This window comes from Gorilla gorilla, chromosome Y (assembly GCF_029281585.2).
Source record: "Gorilla gorilla gorilla isolate KB3781 chromosome Y, NHGRI_mGorGor1-v2.1_pri, whole genome shotgun sequence".
NCBI lineage: Eukaryota > Metazoa > Chordata > Mammalia > Primates > Hominidae > Gorilla > Gorilla gorilla.
This window is the reverse complement of record NC_073248.2, coordinates 30065553-30082509: the sequence shown is the minus strand read 5'-3', so window position 1 is coordinate 30082509 and position 16957 is coordinate 30065553. Positions and strand designations below refer to the sequence as shown.

General features: G+C 40.4%; 1 pseudogene across 1 annotated transcript; it reads left to right on the top strand.

Annotated features, from left to right (window-relative positions):
- Positions 1-973: 973 nt before the first annotated feature.
- LOC129530333 (variable charge Y-linked pseudogene) lies at positions 974-1829 on the top strand (annotated as a pseudogene). The gene is made up of 2 exons (NR_190188.1): positions 974-1136; positions 1329-1829. The product of NR_190188.1 is annotated as a variable charge Y-linked pseudogene (transcript).
- The last annotated feature ends 15128 nt before the right edge of the window (positions 1830-16957 follow it).

Below are 16957 nucleotides of genomic sequence, written 5' to 3'. Positions count from 1 at the left end.
TTAGATATATGGTTCACAAATAGCTTCTCCCAAACCATAGCGTGCCTTTTCACTGTGTTAATTGTTGGCTGTGCAGAAACTTTTAGTTTCCAGCCTGCTCACTTGCCCTATATATTTCAGCTGCCTAGACCCCCACATTGTGTGAATGTGTGAGCGAATTGTTTAGAATAAACTGTATCTCATATATAATATTATTCATAAATACTACATGGTAGTAAATACATATTTATGACATATAATATTACACACACACACACACACACACACACAAACACACACAGAGTATCCTGTTTGGTTTAGTTTCTCCTTCTCTGAGGAACCCAGCCCGATACAGATACCCAGCTGAGCTAGTGTGTTTGCTAATCTTGACCTCTGGAAGCCAGTGCTTTAAACCATGAGAATGAAAAATTGTGAGGCAATATGTGGATGCTGGGAGAAGTATGTGAGATGGAAAAGTTGTTCCATGGCAGCCAAGAAGTGAATGATCCTCAAGGTGTAGCAGAGGAATTTCTAGGAGAGAGGGATGACTGATGTCTTCGTACAGCCCTCCATCCATTCCAGTTAGCCTGGAGGGATTTTAGGTAGGACATACAGAAACTGGGTAATGATGGCAGGTGTGGAGGAACAGAATGTACCACTGAATGGGGGTTCCGGGGGAAACATGTGGGGGAAATATCCTCCCTTGCCACATGATCTGCCAAAATTGAACATGGGGAGTTTAGGAGGGGTGACATGTCAGGTTGTGAACTATCTTTAGGGGTGCTAACACAAATCTCCCTTTCTACAACCAGAGCACCCTGCCTTCCTCATCAGATGTCACCACCCCCGACTTCCTCCGCAGTGTCCTGAAGGTGCTTTGGGACGTGTAAGGCCTTCCTTCCTGCCCAGGGCTACCATTGGCTGGGTAGTGGAGTGTTGACCAATCACAGCTCAGGGGCGTGATTGTGTCGTCCTGGGATCGCGGGAGGGGTGTATACACGGAGGCCAGGCAGCGTGGAGTTAGTCCACCGTTGCGAGTCATTGAGCCTCGGAAGGTGAGTCCAAAGCCGAGAGCCTCAGGACCTCCGGCCAAGGCCAAGGAGACAGGAAAGAGGAAGTCCTCCTCTCCACGGAGCACCAGTAGCCCAAATAAGAAGGTGAGTGACCCACCCAAACTCCTCCTCGTCTTCCCCTCGCCTCCTTCCTCACAAGAAGCCTCTCCTGTCCTCACTTGGCACAACCCCCCAACCCGGCCCCCACCGCTTCTGAGGACACGTCCCTGTTCCCAGCCTCCTCCATCCTCGTCCCTAAACCACAGCCCTTCTGTGATCTCCCTGTTGTCCTTCCAGACTACCAAGGTGGCCAAGAAGGGAAAAGCAGCTCGTGGAGGGAGAGGCAGGAAGAAAGGGGCTGCGACAAAGAAGGCAGCTGCGACAAAGATGGCGGCCTCGACAAAGATGGCGGCCGTGACGGCACCTGAGGCGGAGAGCGGGCCAGCGGCACCCGGCGCCAGCGACCAGCCCAGCCAGGAGCTGCCTCAGCACGAGCTGCCGCCGGAGGAGCCAGTGAGCGAGGGGAGCCAGCACGACCCACTGAGTCAGGAGACGGAACTGGAGGAACCACCGCGTCAGGAGACCGAGCTGGAGGAACCACTGAGTCAGGAGACCGAGCTGGAGGAACCACTGCATCAGGAGACCGAGCCGGAAGAACCACCGAGTGTGTGGACGGCCGAGTACTTCCGTATCTCTGAGAGCAGAGACTAAGTTCAGGCCCAGCCGCCAGACCTCAGAGATCTCACCAGCGGGGTGTTTGCCATTCTGATGATAATAAAATGAATGTGTTGCAAATTGATCTGAGTGACTCCGTGTTCTCTCATGGTGGGGAGGGAGGGAGGGAGGGGGGAAGAGGTGGTGTGTGGGGAGGGAGGGAGGGAGGAAGAGGTGGTGTGTGGGGAGGGAGGGAGGAAGAGGTGGTGTGTGGGGAGGGAGGGAGGGAGGAAGAGGTGTGTGGAGGGAGGAAGAAGAGGTGTCTGGGGAGGGAGGGAGGAAGAGGGTGTTTGGGGAGGGAGGGAGGAAGAGTTGGTGGGTGGGGAGGGAGGAAGGCACGAAGAGGTGGTATGTAGGGAGGGAGGGAGGAAGAGGTGGTGTGTGAGGAGGGAGGGAGGAAGAGGTGGTGTGTGAGGAGGGAGGGAGGAAGAGGTGGTGTGTGGGGAGGGAGGGAGGAAGAGGGTGTGTGGAGGGAGGAAGAAGTGTTTGGGGAGGGAGGGAGGAAGAGTTGGGTGGGGAGGGAGGAAGGCACGAAGAGGTGGTATGTAGGGAGGGAGGGAGGGAGGAAGATGAGGTATGTGGGGAGGGAGGGAGGAAGAGGTGGTGTGTGAGGAGGGAGGAAGGAAGAGGTGGTGTGTGAAGAGGGAGGGAGGAGGGAAGAGGTGGTGTGTGGGTAGGGAGGGAGGAGGGAAGAGGTGGTGTGTGGGTAGGGAGGGAGGAGGGAAGAGGTGATGTGTGGGTAGGGAGGGAGGGAGGAAGAAGTGTTGTGTGGAGAGAGGGAGGAAGAGGTGGTGTGTGGGGAGGAGGGAAAAAGGGAGGAAGAGGTGGTGTGTGGGGAGGGAGGAAGGGGAGAAGAGGTGTATGGGTACGGAGGGAGGGAAGAAGCGGTGGTGTGTGTGGAGGGAGGGAGGAAGAGGTGGTGTGTGGGGAGAGAGGAAGGAAGAGTTGGTGTGTAAGGAGGGAAGGAGGGGGAAGTTTTGGTCTGTGGGGGTGGGAGCGAAGAACAGGTGGAGTGTGGGGAGGGAGGGAGGAAGAGGATGTGTGTTGCGAGGGAGGGAGGAAGATGTGGTGTATGAGGAGGAAGGGAGGAAGAGTTGGCCTTTGGGGAGGGAGAAAGTGGGGTAGAGGTGGTGTGTGGGGAGCGAGAAAGGAAAGAAGGAAGGAAGAGGTGTTGTGCGGGAAGGGAAGGAAGTGGGGTCTTGCGGGCTTGAGGGCAGAGGGACAGGTCACAGTTTGCGAGACAGGAGCGTAAGGATTGCGTCATGGCTGAGCACTGGAGACAAATTTCCCCCTCACAGGATGACTCTGCTTCATTTAGGGTTTATTTTTTCTTACAATCCTGCCAGCACATACACCAAATACCAAGATCTGGATTCTACCTACTTAGGTTTCATTGTTAAAATACCTTTTCCTCAATATAAACTGATGGTACGATCGTTTCCATCTCTTTCCTTTGAGGGTCCCCTCCCTACAATCTAATATAATTAAGAAGAAAAATTCAAAGTAGAGCAATATCTATCTACTTGAAAAAAGCCTTTTTGCAACTGAGGAGACAAAAAGTACATTTCATATTTCCATATATTAGAAAGACACAGGTCCTTTCTATATATAGTAGAATTCACTGTATACAAATATATAGAAACATATGTAAATAAAATGTAATATACAACTATATTTACTGTATACAAACCTATATATAATATATATTTACATATAAATATATAAATACAAATATAGGAATATGGATTATATATTTATATGTAATATAAATATAAATATAAATATAGACTATATATATGTTAGAAATACGCAGGTCTTTTCTGTAAATACTAGAACCTACTATATAAATGTATATATTAATATATGTGTTTTATGATTTGTAGATTATATATAGAAATATATATATTTTATGTATAAATACATATATAAACAATTATTCATATATGATATATAGTCATTTATTTTAGAGGGTAAGATGTTAATATTGTTCAAGCATGGGTCTCAGGCAAAAGGAGAAAGGAAATTATCATTTTAAGAAATAAAGAGTACAAAATTATCACGATTTAATTTCCACTTGTTAATAATTACACTGGCTGAATATCTCATGCTCTTTAATCTTACAATGAATAGCACATTAAACTTTTATGTGATTATGAAAATATGAATTTCCATATAATAAAGGTTTGAGATGTAAAGCACTAATTTTATAGGCAGTTTTCACTTGTTACATAGATTGTTCTTATAGCTTTAAAGGTGTTAAAATTAATAGTGGCTTTGAAGAGATGGTAGCATCATTTGAGAAACAATAAATGAGTTCTGTTTCATCCTTTCTTTGGTGCAGTCATGGCTTCACTTCATTAGCTTAGGAAGGGATTTCAGAGCTTTGCAAGTTGAACTTGTAGCTGCCTCCTATGGAATCCTACAAAACCTAGGACGCTATACCACAGAAACGGGGTGTTGCCCCATGTCCTGAACACCATCATTTTGTGGTATATTTCTTTTGTATTTCTTATATGGAATTACCATATAAAAATGAGCATGCTAGGTATAACTCAAAGCCTGTTTATTTGCAAGGCTGTATTGACCCTGAACGATAAATATTTGTATGTTATGTATGGGAAACAAGTCTGCATAAAAAGCTCCTGCTGCCTTTTAGGAAAGCCTATTGTCTGTGATTGCAGATCTCTTTCCAAGGGGAAATTGGTGAACTTTCTCCTATAGTTTTTTCCATAGTGACAACATAAAAACAGAAGTAAACTCATCTTGCCAGTGGTCACTTTTGGGTTTGGGGTATATTAGGGAGCAATTTTGCAATGTGTTTCAAAATTACATTTAATAATTAATTTTGTCCACCTTATTTTAATGCCATATTTTCATTCAACCTCTGCATGTCACGACAGTCTGTGATGATTCTTTTGGCATTGAAAAAATTATCCATGGCACTTAAACCGTGTTTCTTTCATCATTTCATGGCAGTTGGAGCTTCAGCTGCTATTTGTTGGGAACCCATCCTGACCAGGGCTTCATGTTTTATTGTGATGATTGGCAGACTTGTGTTTCAGGCATTTTCAGACTTGGAAAGTTACTATGATTTTCAAATTATAAATGCAAAAATATCAATGAATTTATTTCACAAACTATTTTAATTCATTATAGACAATAAGTGGTTTAATTAGAAATCAATAATTTAAATAATATTTTAATTTGTTGGAGCATTCACAAATACTACATCTTCCTTTAAGTCTTTCTTTACTCTACATGTTATATACACAGTAAAATTAGTTAATAAGTGTGTTACATATTTTCCGTCCTTCTCCAACTATCCACAAGCTCAGGCTTGACATAAACAGTCGAATGAGTAAAGACCTGAAGTAATATAGCAGCAAAGCTGTAGTTGATTTTTATAATAAAATAATAGATATCAAAGCTTCCTGACATTTTTAGGCAAATCTTCCTGTGTCCCTAAAGGGACGATCCCCTTGACAGCAGTCATGAACAACAGGTGATCTTGAAATTCTCAGCTGTCAAAGACAGTTGGTGGGAAAATTTGAAAACACTTGTACATATTAAAGAGCTAAGCATGAGATGATGTATAAATACGTATGTCTCTGTCTCATTAGACCGCAAGAAATAGGACACATGGCAGGAAGGCTCACGTTGATTCCCCTTGACCATGCAGCTTCCTCTACTCCTGACTCCTAAGAACTTACAATTCTTTCAGTTACAAAATTTTGCTTGCCTTAGGACATTGGGCTTCATGATATTTGAAAGCAAATAGAGCTTCTGCCCAAATAGGAGCAGCAATCAAGTCAGAATCTGTCTCAGATAGCAAATGCTGTCACCTGCATAGAGTATGGGCAGAAACTCTCTGATCTGAAGAGACAGTGATGATTTCCTGACAGTCTGAACAAGGACAAGCCAGTAGCCCCAGTGAGTCAGCAAATACTGCAACAAGTTTTATTAGGCCTTGTCTGAAATCTTAGACTAAGCAGAGCAGGCAGGTCTATAAAATATAAAAGGATATTCATGATTATTTCAGAAAGAGCATGATGCAGACACAAGCATTCTGGGTCATTTACAGTTAGTTCTCTAGGACTGAGAAGCTGTATCTCTCCACTACAACTACAACTGTATTAAAAGTCTGAAAATATGAAAGGATTTCTGGGTCTTGCATTCACCCTAGATCCCTTATCCAGTCATTTTAAAAATGGATTCTAAACTCTACTGCAGGAAGAGTTTGCACAGTTAGCATTAATACAGCAGCAGGCAGTTCAAACAGTAACACCTTTAGAAATTAATTGATTATGCTGATTTCCTCATCGTTTTGAAAACTGGAATTGATACTATCATGACTACAGAGTGCAGATTTTACTGAAAAAATGTTTTATTCCTGGGAGGAGTAATTCGATTGCTTATGAAAATGCCAAAAAACTATGATTTACTTCATAATCTTCAGAAATGTATGTCTTGAATGTTAGAAATACAGTCACATAGTTCTAAAATACACAATTTTATTAGACTAAAAAAATGAAGAACTGAAGAACAGAAATAAGACAAACAATATTCATATGAATATATAAGGTAATTATTATTTCACTGCAACTTATGTATAATATATTCCTGTAAAAAGTAATACTGTTGCCCAACGTTATTACAATTTAACATCTCTCCTGTTTTTTAGAAAAATAGAAATGTAATTACTTTTATCCAAGTCATATGAAATAGTTTATGTCATCAGTAAATTTTGTAGTTAATTATTTTGCAGGATTTTCTTTAAGGCAGCTGTTGGTTAGCAGTAACTATCAACTACTCTTCCCAAGCAAACAGGCAAACAAAGGATTAGGCTTCAGCCAAAATATTACAGCTCCCTGAGTGTGTGTGGGAGGACTCCAAGGTCACGTGGCTTGACTGGATACTTAAGGTGCTCTTCATCTTTTGGGTAGTTATTAATTCACTCAGGATTTTTGAATATCCGCTATGTTCCAGTTTTGTTGCTAAGTGTAGGGGATGCAAATATGTCTGACCTGATTTCTTCTCTCCAGTCTAGTAATGGAGAAAGACTCACAAAAAAATTATTACAGTACACTGTGCTATGAATCATGATAAAGGGATGTGCATGCTGCACTAGGAATTCAGAGAGGAAGCACTCAACAAGGCTTGAATGATTCAGGAAAAACACTTGCAAGTGTCCCATTTCCTCTATGTCTAGGGAAACCTTTCTTTCTTAAAGTAGGTAATTATAAGAATATAGATTTCCTAGATTCTAAATCTCAATATTAGAAAACACACTTGCAAATAACAGGAGTTTGCTGAGGGGCCATATGCACAGCCATAACACTGTTCCCAACATCCATAGTGAGGCCATGGAACCGTTTAAATCAAAGGAAGTCCCAGTATACTTTGCAAAGGTTTTCTTGAAACTTTGTAATAGAAAGAATCTCTGCTATCCATCCATTTCTGACACTCACCCACAATCATTGATGAGAAGATGGGTTAATACTTGCCTCCAGTCAGGTGAGGCATTGAATCCTTGGAATATCATGCAATCTCTGAATTCCCCAAGTAGGTCAAATTATTAAGGCTGGGTGACAGGAACATATGCTGTCCTTAGCTTCATTCTAACGGATTTCAACTGCAACATCTCTGGTGGCAAACCTTCACTTTTCAAGATCTACATTTCTGATTGGGTCAAACTGGAACAATATGCCCTATGATGAAAAGAAACCCATACTATTACTGTAGAAATATGCTCATATCAATAGATTTCTTTGTGTACAGAATACAAACTTCCTGTACACTACCTTAAAATTATCTTCATTGTTCTCGAACATGCACATAATGAATTATGGTGACCTAAATGCTAAAATTAAATTTGACATTGGCTGCAAAAGTCTCAACTGAGAAGAGTGCATCACCACATATTAGAGGAACTGTACCCCAAATCGCTTGTTCAAGTCTTTTCATTAGAGGTTTCATTAAATGTCACCATTACACATGGCACATATAGCAGGATCCATATCACCACGCATAATGATTTTCAGAAAGCCAGTGTTGTGGCAGTTTAGATAAAGCTCTTGGTTTGCTTTCTAAAGAGAATATCCTAAAGAAGAATTGACAGCATGCATGAAAAGACTTTTTTTCACAATTGTAAGCAATGATCAAATGTCCTCATAAATGAATCAGGTCAGATGACAGACCTCAGCATTGCATTGCTTAGTTGGGTGACTGGGAAACACAGCATATTTTTATTTTTAAGAGTTTTATTGTTACAGAAAAATTAAGAAATTCTCTCAGCTTAAGAATATCAAGAAGGATCCTGCATAGCCACATGGTGCTCAACATAGTCTCTGAAAGCCCAGGTCAGACATCACATTCAGTTTCTTTCTTTCTTTTTTTTTTCTTTTTTGAGATAGTATTTTGCTCTTGTAACCCAGGCTGCAGTGCAATCACATGATCTTGGCTTATTGCAACTTCCGCCTCCGCGGTTCAAGCGATTATCCTGCCTCAACCTCTCAAGTAGCTGGGATTATAGGTGCCTACCACCACGCCCAGCTAATTTTTTGTATTTTTAGTAGAGACAGGGTTTCACTATGTTGGCCAGGCTGGTCTTGAATTCCTGACCTTAGGCAATCTACCCGTCTCTGCCACCCAAAGTGCTGGGATTACAGGCTTCAGCCACGGAGCCCAGCCTCGGGCAAACAGCCTCTCTAAGCCTCAGTTCCTTATCAGCAGAGGGACTACACAATTTATCACCCAACTTGTGACACCTGGGAGTGAAAGAGGGCAGGATCATTAGCCAGTACACTGAGCAACAAGTGTCAACTAAAACTTCTCTAGGTAAATGTACAGTTACCCTAATTAACAGAAAGAAGTGTATTGGTCCAATTCAGTCATTTTTGTTCCCTGAGTATACATTAGAATCATCCCGGGAGAATCCATGCACACACACACACACACACTAAACTGGATCATCTCCAAAACCTTTTCAGGCTTTCAAATTCAGAGATCATAATTTCTGAGCATAAACTTACGTCATTGCTATTGGCGAAGTTGTGTAACTGCAAACTATTTTCATATCTAGAACACAGAAATACTGAATACCAGTAAGATAACGACCAATATTCATTTAGGAAGAATTTGCAGTTTACAAAACACTTTCTCAATGTCATCCTTTAAAAAAAAAATCTAACCTGAAGCCTGTGAGAAGTCAGGTTAATTTATTATTATCAACTTTTTGTAGGAGAGGAAATCATTGCTTACAAAGTGCCAATACACAGATTTAAATTATACAAAGAGCAAATAAAATAATTAAGCCCATGTCTTAATGCAAAATGGTGGCAGATAAGAGAAGTCACCTGGCCCTCCTGCATGGGTTTGAATTCTACTTCTGTTTCTTTATTAGCTCAATCAATTGGTTCAAGTCATTTAACTTCACTAAACATTATCTCTATTAGAATAATATTAATCCTTGCTTCAGAGTGATGCCAGTATTTCATGAGGTATTACATGAAATGTCTTAGTGCTATGTGCAATAAATATTAACAATCACTGCTATTAGTACTACTATTACTCTTTCTCTACCCTTTCTCCCTCTTTCAACCACTCTAGTTACTATACTACTATCATTACTACTAATACTAGAACTCATAACATAATCCCTGTACGCTATGATCTGAATGTTTGTGTCCCTATCTCTTCTAAATTCCTATGCTGAAATCCTCTCTCCTAAGGTGATGGCATTAGGAGGTGGGGTGTTTGGGAGATGATGACATAATGAGGGTGGGGCCTCATGAATGGGATCAGTGCCCTTATAAAAGGGACCTCAGAGAGCTCCCTTTCCCCTTCTACCATGTGAGGACACAGCAAGAAAGGGTTGTCTTCGAACCAAGGAACAGGCCCTCACTGGACACCAAACCTGCTGGCCCCTTAACCTTGGACTTACAGCCTCCAAAACTCCAAGAAATACATTTCTGTTGTTTATAAGCTACCTACCTTATGGTATTTTTTACAGCAGTTTGAACAGGCTAAGACAGTATTATAGGCAGAATAAATGTATCAGTCTTTTTTCACACTGCTATGAGTACCTGACTCCTGCAATTGCAGCACTTTGAGAGGCTGAGGTGGGCAGATCACCTGAGTCCAGGAGTTCAACACCAGCCTGGCCAATATGGGGAAACCCCATCTGTACTAAAAATACAAAAATTAGCCAGGCCTGGTGTCTCATACCTGTAGTCCCAACTCCTCAGCAGGCTGAGGCAGAAGAACTGCTTGAATCCAGGAAGCAGACGTTGCAGTGCACCAAGACTGCATCACTGAACCCCAGCCTGGGTGAGAGAGTGGGACTCTGTCTCCAAAAAAAAAAGAAATACCCAAGACTGTGGTAATTTATAAAGAAAAGAGGTTTAATTGACTCACAATTTCATATGGCTGGGAAGGCCTCAGGAAACTTACAATCATGGCAGAAGGAGAAAGAGAATTGGAAGCAAATACCTTCTTTGCAAGGCAGCAGGAAAGAGAGAGAGAGTGAAGTGAGAACAGCCCCTTCTAAAACCATCAGATCTCATAAGAACGCACTCACTATGATGAGAACAAACTAGGAAAACAAATCCCATGATCCAATCACCTTCCACACGAGGTCCCTCCCTTAATACCTGGGGATTACACTTCGATATGAGATTTGTGTGGGGACACAAAGCTGAGGCATATCAGTAAGTGTTCCTTCAACTAAACAAGCTTAATGACAATGAAGCCCTTTGTGCTCATCTTTAACCTCCTCCCACACAGTCTTAAATAAAACAAACCACACATGAACAGTCTTCAGGGAGGACACTGCAGAAAAGCAGAGACACAGAAATGTAGCAATAACAAACTCTGGCTATCCTTGGCATTTATAGCACAAGAACAGACTTTATATAGATATTCAAATGGATTTACAAACATAGGTGACTGTCAGCCTTAGAGATGTGCCACCAGAGGCTCTCAAGTCACTGACTAGTTTCAAGGGCTACAGTTGGCTGGCAGCCTCCAACTGCAATGCCTCAAGACCAGCTGTTGAGTTTATATGGAAGTCACACTCTTCTTGGGGGAGCTCCTAGCCAAGGTGGAGTATGGTTACCAACACTAGGGTGTGTCCATTTCTGTCTTCTGCGTTGCTGCCCTGTGAACAATCTTTATGCTGGAGACCCCTGGGCTGGCTGAACGTTCCTCAGAGACACAATGTCACCTGAGGATCTTCCTACTGAATTGTCCTCCACTCCCACTTCCCTTCACAGATTTCAGACTGCACTGTGGTCAAACCACCACCCCCCCACCACCCGGTCCAAAATAACAGCCCCAAACATCTCCACACATCTTAAACAACCTTATCCAAGTTGTACTGTACTTAATTGAGACACAATAATAATTAAAAAAAAATTGTAGGGAAATACTTTGTTCCAAAATTCTGTTATTTTCCTGGTTTTCTAATAGTTTATTTATTTGAACAGTTCTATGGAGTTACAAGGTATGACTAGCTTGTCTTTTTAATGGAATACCTATCACATATGGCTTAGGAAAAAGTGGTTACAGATCATGCTCTTTTCATGCCATATTTGTTTAGCAAATTAAATTTGTTAAGCCACATTAGCTCAATGATATGAAAATTTTAATAATGCTAGATCTATAAATTGTACGAAAAATGAATTAGAATTTCAAAATGTGTTTAGTTCCAAGGAATTGGATTACTTGTGTATGTTTCATCTGGAGAGATAAATGATGTTCTAAATTACTGCCCATATTAGCTGTTTAATTTCATTCTTGTTTTAGTAATTTTTATTTTTCAACATATTTAAAACATTAAAGATAATCAAAAGTTTCATGCAGAGTGTTTCAAAATATTACTTTGATCTGGTGATCTATATGTTTTAGATATAAATATTGTTAAGATTAAGGATAATAACAAAATATTTGCTCTATGACAAACAGCAGTCTATACTCTTTGCATATATTAACTCATTTAGCCTTAGACACATTTTAAAGCTTAAATATAATCATTATCCTCTTAACACACATTTTATTGATTATTCTGATCTAGACAGTTAAATGTTTTTAATGTTAATCTTGTCATGATTTAGGATAACAATACAATAGTTAAACTGTTCCGAACACTTGACAAATAGTATCCCATGCTCCTTATATATATTAACTCATTTAGCCTCATACACATTATATAATTTAGGCATAATCATTATCCACAAGGTAAAGATTAAGGAACTGAGAGAGGTATGTTGCCGGTGTGACTAGCTGGAGCCAATGTTTTGCGATGTAAAGGAATTTACCAAGACAGTTGTAAGTAACGAAAGCCAGATTTATTAGAGAAAGTATGAAAATACATTGCAAGGGTGCAACAGGCAGCACAGCAGAGAAGGGACTGTCTGTCAAGAGGCAGGGGCTGGAGGTAAATTTTATACGCGTGTGCTGGTGGAGGCTATGGGTGGAATGAAATCACGCGGTTGGGGTTATGTGCACAGGGAGGTAGTTGTGTCAGTGGGATGTTTGTGATTGGCTGTCTCTCAATACAGTTCTTCTACTGTTCTCCCTCACCCGGCCAGGGGCCTTCACTCATCTTGAACCCTTCCCCACCTGGGGCTCCTTCTTTGCTGTTGATTATCAAGACTGCACAAGCTGAAACACGAGGACAGAACAGAAAGCTCTACAGATTGTTCCCGTAGCAAAGACACCAATTTAACAAATATTTACACAGAAAAAAACACCTGCATAGAACAAAAAATCAAGTGAGCTCTCAAAGGACCTGGTTTTAACTTCATATGACTCAAAGAGACACTGAAGAGATTGAAAAAGCTGTCCCGAATTACCAATGCTATCCACCCCATGTCACACAGCGGTAGCACTGAACTCAGTGCTGTTCTATTATAGCAGAAAAGAAAATCAGACTGCTGTCACCACTGTCAACTCAACATAATACTGGAAGTCCTAGCTAGAGCAACTAGACAAAAGAAAGATGTAAACGGCATCCAAATTGGAAAGGAAAAAGTCAAATCACCCATATTTGCAGATGATATAATCTTGTACTTAGAAAAACCTAAAGACTGTACAAAAAACCTATTAAAACTAATAAACAAATTCAGTAAAGTTGCAGGATACTAAATCAACCTACAAAAATCAGTAGGATTTTTATATGCCAACAGTGAACAAAGTAAAAAAGAAATTTAAAAAGTAATCCCTTTATAATAGCCACACATAAAATACAATATCTAGGAATTAATGAAAGAAGTGAAAGATCTCTATAATAAAAACTATAAAACATTGATGAAAGAAATTGAACAGGACACCAAAAAATGGAAAAATATTTCATGTATATGGATTGGAAGAATCCATGTAAAACCTCCTCTTTCCCCCAAACAACACCTGCAACTTACAGCCCTAAGTGTAACTATTCTAGGATTCTTAATGGCCTTAGAACTGAGCCTTATAGCCAACAGACTTAAAATAAGACTCCCGTCACACACAATAACTTCTCTAACATATTAGGATTTTACTCGAATCAAAGCAACCTGCAGATTCAATGAAATTCTTACCAAAATACCAACGACATTCTTCACAGAAATTGAAAAACAATCTTAAAATCTAAAATTTATATGGAACCATGAAAGACACAGCATAGCCAAAGCTATCATAAGCAATGAACAAAACTGGAGTAATCAGATTACCTGACTTCACATTATACTACATATACAGCTGTGGTAACCAAAACAGTGTGGTACTGGCATAAAAGCAGAAACATAGACCAGTGGAACAGAGTAGAGAACCCAGAAACAAATCCATACACCCACAATGAAGTCATTTTTGACAATGTTGCCAAGAATATACAGTGGGGAAAAGATGGTCTCTTCCATAAATGTTGTTGGGAAAACTGATATCCTTATTTAGAAGGATAAAACTAGACCCCTATATCTCACCATATAAAAAATTCAAATCAAAATGGATTAAAAACGTAACCATAAGACTTCAAATAATTAAACTCCTACAAGAAAACATTGGGAAACGTCTCCAGGACATGGTCTGGGCAAAAATTTTTTGAGCAGTACTCCACAAGCACAGGCAACAAAAGCAAAACTGAACAAATGGGATCACATCAAGGTTAAAACCTGCTTCACAGCAAAGGATGCAATCAACAAAGTGAAGAGACAACCCACAGAATGGGAGAAAATACTTGCAAACTATCCATCTGAGGAGGGATTAATAACGAGAATAGACAAGGAGCTCAAACAACTCTCTAGAAAAAAATATCTAATAATCCAATCAAAATGTGGCCAAAAATTTTGAATAGACGTTTCCGAAAAGCAGACATACAAATGGCAAACAGGCATATGAAAAGGTGCTCAACATCACTGATCATCAGACAAATGCAAATTAAAACTGCAATGAGATATCATCTCACACCAATTAAAATAGCTTGTATCCAAAAAACAGCAATAACAAATGTTGGTGAGGATGTGGAGAAAAGGGAACTGCTCATTGTTGGCAGACCTGAAATCAGAACACCCACTATGGAGAACAGTTTGAAAGTTTCTGGCTGGGTGCGGTGTCTCACGCCTGTAATCCCAGCACTTTGGGAGACGGGGGCAGGCAGATCACGAGGTCAAGTGATCGTGATCATCATGGCTAACATGGGTGAAACCCTGTCTCTACTAAAAACACACAAAAAGTTAGCCGGGCGTGGTGGCGGGCGCCTGTAGTCCCAACTACTTGGGAGGTTGAGGCAGGAGAATGGCGTGAACCCGGGAGGTGGAGCTTGGAGTGAGCCGAGATCGCGCCACTGCACTCCAGGTTAGGTGATAGAGCAAGCCTACCTCACAAAAAAGAAAAAAAAAAGTTTCTAATAAAACTAAATTTTAGGCTACTGTATGATCCAGCAATGCCACTGCTGATATATACCCAAAAGAAAGGAAATCAGTATATCGAAAACACGTCTTCATTCCAATGTATGTTTTAGCACTGTTTACTAACATGTGGAAGTAAGCTAAGTGTCCACCAACACTACCTGATGAATAGATGAAGAAAATGTGGTACATATGCACAATGGAGTACTATTCAACCATAAAAAGGATGAGATTCAGCTGTATGTAACATTATGGATTGAACTGGAGATCATTATTTTAAGTGAAATAAGCCAGGCACAGAGAGACAGCATCACATGTTCTCACTTACTTGTGGGATCTAAAAATCAAAGCAATTCAACTCATGGGGACAGTAGAAGGATGGTTACTAGAAGGTGGGAAGGTTAGTGGGGGCTGGGGGGAAGGTGGTGATAGTTGAGGGGTACAAGAAAATAGTTAGAATGAGTAATGTCTCCTGTTTGATGGCACAACAGGGTGACTACAGTCAATAATAATGATACATTTCAAAATAAAGAGTGTAATTGGATTGTTTACAATTCAGTGGATAAGTGCTTAAGGGGATGGATGCCCCATGTTTCCTGATGTGTTACTGCACGTTACATGCCTGTATCGAAACATCTCAGGTACCCCATAAATATATACACCTACTATGTACCCACAAAAATTGAAGATAAAAGGAAATTGAAGAGAAAGAAATTGAGGCATAAAGTGGTTAAGTAACCTTCCCAAAGTAACACAGCCATAGATGGTAGAGCCTGGATTTGAACCAAGAAAAGCAAATGCTTTTGCGTGAATCAAGAAAAGCAAATGCTCACTTATCTTAAGCCACATCAATTAAACATGCAGTCTGCGAATGTGTGTACATATGTAAATGTATCATCACACTTGCAAGCTGAGTAATTTTAAAGTGAACATATATATATGTTTAATTGTTTTATTTAAATAAATGTATCAGAACATTAAAATCCAAATGCTTAGAGCCCTTGTCAAAGTACTCAACTTGAATAATCAAGGGACATTCAGGCTACCAATACTCAGATTGGCAACCTGCCCTCACTTTTTCAAATGATTCTCTGATTGCAGGAGAGTTTCTGGAAGCAATATAATCAGTTAGCAAGCTACATAAGCAAGTCTGTCTCAGCAGTCACATCTATCTGGTTTTAGACAATTTTTTTTTTCTTTTTTAAGATAGATTCTTGCTCTGTCAGCAGGCTGGAGTGCAGTGGCACGATCTTGGCTCATTGCAAGCTCTGCCTCCTGGGTTCAAGCGATTCTCCTACCTCAGCCTCCTGAGTAGCTGGGATTACAGGCATCTGCCACCATGCTGGCTAATTTTTATATTTTTAGTAGAGGTAGGGCTTCACCATGTTTGCAAGGATGGTCTTGATCTCCTGACCTCATGATCCACCTGCCTCATTCTCTCACAGTGTTGAGATTACAGGTATGAGCCAGAATTTTCCAGTTATGCTTCAATCATTTTGTTAGCTGTCTTGTAGTATGTTATTGATAAGCATCTATTAAGCATAGAGTCACATATAATGTAATTATGTGTCCCTCTGTCGAACCCTGGACCTATTAAAATATCAGTGTGACTCTGACACTACACTGACCTAGCAAGTATTACATGTTAGACTACAGCTTAGAGAAAAAGAATACAAATTACATGAAATGTTGATCATTTACTTCCCTACAGGATATTCAACAAAATACCCTAAACTTTTGAAGGCAACTCCAAAATAGCTATCTCTTTCATTTTCTGGAACTACGATAGAGTCCTTATTAAGGTACCTTCTCAACTCTTCAGCCATGCCCTTGAATTCCACTGGCCAGGACTGAGAACAGAAATCATGTTGTTGTCACATGTTACCTGACCCTTGGGACTGGAGTGGATATTATTCCACATTGTCTTGTACAACCTACTGCTTAACAGTTTAGATACCTGTATTGCATTGGTTATCATCTTTCCCACTCCTTAGACTGCAGACTACCTGGGTTATTCATTATGTCCACAATGTCTATGAAAATATCAACACACAGAGCTCTCTCAGTTGATATTGATAAACAAATACATTCAGGAAACACATTCACCAATTATGCAAACAGTTGGTAACCTCTTAACCTACGTTGAAGAAAACACTTGCTTGAAAGAACGAGTACTGATAGGTGTGTTAAAAAATATATCCTATTACTTTATAGACATCCTTGCCATTCATGAATTTAACATTTCTAATATTGAAGCCCCTGGCATGTCATAATTTATAAATTTATTAATACTCAGATTCCATCCCAGCATGGTTGATAAAAATAGTGGGT